Source organism: Narcine bancroftii, chromosome 11, assembly GCF_036971445.1.
Source record: "Narcine bancroftii isolate sNarBan1 chromosome 11, sNarBan1.hap1, whole genome shotgun sequence".
Lineage (NCBI taxonomy): Eukaryota > Metazoa > Chordata > Chondrichthyes > Torpediniformes > Narcinidae > Narcine > Narcine bancroftii.
In genome coordinates this window covers 37,802,999-37,808,998 of record NC_091479.1, presented here as the reverse complement: position 1 = coordinate 37,808,998, position 6,000 = coordinate 37,802,999, and positions in this window count along the sequence as shown.

Below are 6,000 nucleotides of genomic sequence, written 5' to 3'. Positions count from 1 at the left end.
ATAGGGTCGATATGTTTGGCAAACCTCTACACACAGAGTACGCAGGGAGTAAATATACACTTCTAATTAGGAGGGAGAAACCGACAGAGACTGGGGGAAATTACATGAACGTATACATTCAACATTCAGGATCCAGGTGATACTGTGAGCTCCCACCCCTTGACCAGTATGGACAAGGCTCTTCCTAGCTGACCTCGAGACTCTCCCCAACCCAGTGTGGAAGATGCTCCTTACCAGCCACGATGAGTCGAAAGAGGCAGAACAAAGGGGGACATGGTCCTTTATAGTTCTGGGGGCCATGCTGGGAGGGCCTATTACTCGGGGAAGCTGGGCCCCATTGACTGCTGTGGCCAATGCTCGAAGCTAAGTGCAGGGGCTCAGCAGGGATCAGTCAGGGTGATCACCTGGGCCAATTGGGTGAAGGTCAGGGCTGAGTGTGGCCGGGCTGCCTGGACTGCAGTTCCTGGGGATTTAGGTGGGCCAATCGCAAGGTTCACCTTGATGGCTTGGAGTGAGTCTTTGACCTTGATTGGCAGGTAGTATGTCCACCGAACAGGAGCACAGCAGCGCCACCAGGTGGTGGACAATGCCTCTCCATGACAATCCACCCCTTCGGAAGACATGCTGCTTGCCAATAAAGTGCGACAGGTAATAAGAAGGTCTAACGGGGTTGAATTTTGGCCACTGAGTCAATGTGGTCAGTCAGGTGGGTGATGTTAGAGGATTCCTTGGGAATGTAGCTGCAGCCCTCCTGGCCAATGACAGCACAGCCACCAGCAGGTAGTCCAGGGCCATCCAATTTGGCATTGCCACTATACATCTCTCCTTCAGCTCCACAGCTGTCCAGGTCAGGGTGTCCTTTGTATGGTGCAGGGACACTGCCGTCTCGTAGGGTGGTCATCTTCCTTGAAGAGGCTTATCTGGGGAAGGCGTTCATCCAGAACCATTCACCTGAAGTAAAGGCCCTCTTGTTGTGGTGGTCACCAAAGTCTGCGTGCTCCCCTAGGTCATCAAGAGAGTGGATGTAGGGCACCTCGAATGTGGGGAAATGGCAGCCCTACCAGGTGGCAGGAAGCCAGGGGTAGGCACTGTGACCGCCTACCCAGTGGGTGCCATTCAAAGTCCAGTGGCCCCCCCCCCAGCTTAGTGACACCAATGGAGGTGGTGAGTGCGGTGCCCGGGTACCCTCTGTGCCGGCTGTCACTGTTGCCGACTGGGAGGGTGGAGTTGTGTCTGTGGGGGAGTCTGCACCAACACTTCTTAGGTCTATGATGAGTTGTGGGATGATGCGGAGTGTCAGGACTCGAGTGGTGGTCCAATTTTAGCCAGAGAAATACCAGTTCCTGAAGCATCCACACCATTGGGAGTCAGTGGAAGGGATAGTGTTCAGCAGAGATGCCAGGGGTGGTGGGCTGCCATTAGGCCCACCCCATACAGTTAACCCAAACCCACTGGAGCAAAGAGTCTCGGTAGGCAGTTCATCTGAGAGTCGTCCAGTTGGATGGGGGTGAGTGGTAATGCTTGATTGGTGTGTGCTGGAGTTTGGACACAGATCCAGCAGTCCGATCTGTTCGTGGTGGTGGCGAAATCATAGGTAATGCAGAGGAACGTGATCACCGATCTGACATTGCCAATGGTTGCCGCTAGCAGCAAGGGTAGAAGCAGGGCTTGCATGTTCCTGTGGGGTTGGAAAAAAAAACTAATTGTCCCTTTGTGAGATGGTGGGTGTGGAGACAGAAGAGTTTGGTTTGGCCCAGAATTGCGAACCATTCGGTATCTCCTGGACTGAACGCGACAATCTCCCACTTTTGTGCTGGACTTCGTGGCTGTTGTACCCATACTCTCCCCAAGTCCTCAGTCTCGGGGGTTTTGGGAGGGCTCTCAATCCGGGGATGGGGAGTGTTAGAAGTGGTGAGATATGGGGGTGTCTCCTTGGCCGGTGAGGCGCGAGTTAAAGTGATCCACAGCCTGTTGCAGCACGGTCAGCACCCCCCCCCCCACCCCACCTTGATGTCAGAGTGCTGTGTGTAGAGCAGCCAGGAGATCCCCACCTCAGCAGTCCAGTCTTGGGCTTTAGACCCTGGAAAGTGTGAGCCCTGATTGGATCGCACCTCCCAGGGGATTCCATAAATGGAGGAGAGGGGCAGTAATCCAATAATGGAGGGGCTGTAATCCAATAATGGTGTTATTCTGATCTGCTTTCTCACAGGACACTGCCACCAGTGCACCAGAATATGTATTTACCATGGTCAGGATATACTGCTTTTTTTAATCGGCGTGGGAGCGGTCCGATATCATTAATCAGCCATACAGGACCTGCTACCATGCCACAGCTAATGTGTCCCGGAGGCACCGTTGGCCATCCCCTTGACTTTACCTGCGACAGATGGGGCAGTTGAGCACGTCGGTTTTGGACTGATCCTGGGTGAGGGCAATCCTGAACTGTTCTGTCCATTGTCATGTGCTGTCAGCCCCTAGGTGGCTACTTTTGCGGTATGCCCAGGTGGCCAGAGCCCCATTGTCAGTGTCTGGTGGGGAGGTGGAGGCAGTGCATCTTTGGGCAACTTGATCCACGGCCGCGTTGTCCGCTGCCTCCTCTGTGGTGTTGCGGGTGTGGGTGTCTACGTGGTGAACTGTGATCTCCTTGTGGGGGTTTGGTCCCAGAGCAACTGCCCATGGTGCTGTCCCCAAAGGGGGCATCCGTGGATTTCTCACCCCGTCTCATGCCATTGGGCCATACAGACCACCATGCCATTGGCCACTGTCCATGAATCGGGGTGGATGTTAATGGGCCCAGTCGTGTCCTGAAGTGTGAATGCCACTACTGCCAGCTCAGCAAGCTGGCTGGAGCCCCCCTCTCCCTCTTTGGTGATGATGTTCCCCATGGTAGAGTAGAGAGCCGCTGCCTTCCAGTATTGTTTACCCCCTTTCCAGCAGCTCGAGCCGCCTGTGACCCAGGCTTGTGTCCATTGTTGGGGGTCGAGGGAATCAAAGGGGCATGGGGAGGGTGGGATTTCGGCTAGTTCTGGAGCCGGCTCCTGGGTTTGTTGGAAGGACATGACCTGTTCATGGAGGTGGCTGACCCCTTCTGGGCTGGGCTCAGTGCAGTCCACAATGTGGGTGAAGGTCAGGCCTGAGTCTGGCCAGGCTGCCTGGACTGTAGTTCCTGGTGATTTAGGTAGGCCAATTGGGTGAAAGTCAGGGCTGAGTCTGGCTAGCTCCTGGTGATTTAGGTGGGCCAATCGCAAGGTTCAACTTGATGGCTTGGGGTGACCTGGATTGGCAGGTAGTGAGTGGGTCCTCCTAACATGAGTGTTGGATGCTACCTCTTCATTACACACACACACACGTGAATGCATAAACGTGCACATATAAACACTCACAGAATCACACAGATGTACACACGCATACACACTCACCCACTCCTGCACACAAGCAGATTTATGCACCCACATACACGCATTCATGTGCACACACAAATGAATAGATGCACACACACGCGTGCAGACACACAAACACACACACACACACACAGACAAACACACACAAGTACACATGCACACTCATATGCATGTCCGCCTGCCACCTCATGAACTCGTGCACAGACACGTACGCATGCACATGCGTACACATGGTGTGACACATGGTCTCACAGACTCTCACACACAATTGCATAAATCAAGATGAAAGTGGGAAAATGTTTTGGGCAGAAAAATAGATCAAAATGATTGGAAAATGCTACATAAAGATAATCACACAACAGTGGAGATCAGGCCAACACAACGCGCGGTAATAAACTTTTGAGATTTCACCAGACTTGCCAATTTCTACCAGTTGCATCACCTTCTGGTACGGAGCTGCCAATATACAGGACAGGAAAAGGCGACATAGAGTTGTGAACTCAGCCAGCGCCATCATGGGCATTTGTCCCCTGTCCATCGAGGACATCTACAAGAGGCGGTGTCTCAAGAAACAAGCCACTATCCTCAAGGACCCCCACCCCAGCCCATGCCATCTTCTCACTGCTACCATTGGGATGGAGGTACAGAAGCCTGATGAACACCCAACAGCACAAGGACAGCTTCTTCCCCTCTGCCCACAAGAGCCCGATAGCTGTTTCATGAACACTGTTCTTGAAGCTTGGGGTGGGGGGAGAGGGTGTCAGGCCGAAGGTTTGTGCACTAAGACCATCGGCAACCTTGAGGCATGGCCTTGAGACCCTCGCTCTGCCAGTGCTGTCAGGCGTGGGGTCGGCCTTGGTTGGAGCATGCTGGGAGCAGCAACGTGCATGCTGGGAGCAGTGCCAGGCATTCTAAGAGCAACAAAGTGCCGACTGTGATGGCTATTTTTGTGAGAACAGCCTTCTACTCAAAACAGAGATGCTGCATGAGGGAGAGTTGACTGTTGAAGAGGTTTGTCAGTTGTCACCTCAGTGGCTGGCATATTCAAAGTGTTTTATTCTGTGTAACAAGGCAATAAACTGATAACATCTATGAAGAAGGCGACAGTATTGTGAGCCTGCATCATTTCAAAGCCTCTGGTTCCTGCTGGCTGCCTTGCCGACTCCTGATACATATTTTTACAGGATGCAACTTCATCCACATCAATTCCCCATCCCTCGAGGTTGCCCTTGCAGGTTGATAGGGTTGTTCAGAAGGCTTATGGTATTCTGGCCTTCATTAGTTGGGGATTGAGCTCAAGAGCTGAGAGGTCACGTTACAGCTCGAGAAAACTCTGGTTAGACCACAATAAGAATATTGTCTTTAGTTCTGGTTTCTCATTACTGGAAGCTTTGGAGAGGGTAAATGTAAATGTTCCACTATCATCATGTAACATTACATTTAGAATATAACATACATGAAATTCTTTAACTTTTTTTCTACCGGAAGGCAGACAGAGTGTTTCCCCTTTCTCCAGTGCCCCTCAGAATCCTACAGCACCGGGTGTCCCTAGGCGGTCTCCCCTCCAAGTCCTGACCAGTCCTGAGCCTGCTTTGCTTCCAAGATCAGGCAATCTCAGGCGTATTCAGGCTATTAGAGTGCAGAAAAGATTTATGAGGAGGTTGCCTGAAATGAAAAATGAGGCAAGCTTAACAGAGCTAGGGCTTTTCTCTTTGGAGTGAAGAAGGAAAGGAGGTGACAATAAAGACTTACAAGATTATGAGGGCATTGGTAGGACGGACAGGCGGCAACATTTTCCTGCGGTGAGAGGAGCAAATACCAGAAGACAGAGAGTTGTTAATGAGACTCTTTCTCAGAAAGGATGTGATGTTGTTGGAGATGGTGCAGAGATTTACTACTATGATTCCTGGAATGCAGGGGCTGGCGTATGGGGAACATTTGGCTCCTCATGGGTTGTATTCATTGGGGTATAGGAGAATCTCATAGAGATATTTTGAATTTTAAATGATTTTGACAGAGTGAATGCAGATTAGATGTTTCCCTTGATAGATGAATCGAGGACAAAGGTCATAGTCTTAAAATTAGAAATTATTCAATCAGAGAGGAGGAAGAACTTCTTTAGTCAGAGGGTCATGGATCTGTGGAACTCACAGTCGCACAAGGCAGTGGAGGCCAGATCACGAGGAGAATTTAAAAAGGAAATAGATAAGTATCTCATTAGTAAGGGTATCAAGGGACCTGGGGAAAAGGCTGGAAATTTGAATAAGGTGTGAGCATTGTTCAGCTGAGTGTAGAGTCATGGAACAGACTCAATGGGCCTAGTGACCTGCTTCTGTCCCTTTACCTTGTGATCAGATTTCCGAAAGTTCGATGAACCTTAGACACGACCTCGTATTCTCTTCTTTTGAAAATGTAATTTATAGCAATATTTGCACCTGTGATACTGCTGCGGAACAAAAAATTCTGTGAAATTTTCCTGACAATAAATTTGGATCCAGATTCTGCATTGTTCCAAAACAAGGTCTAATTAATAGAGTAGAGATATATCCTCCATTTGTGTCTCCTGACCTAGTGTTAATGTGAGGGGTGGTGGGGGGAT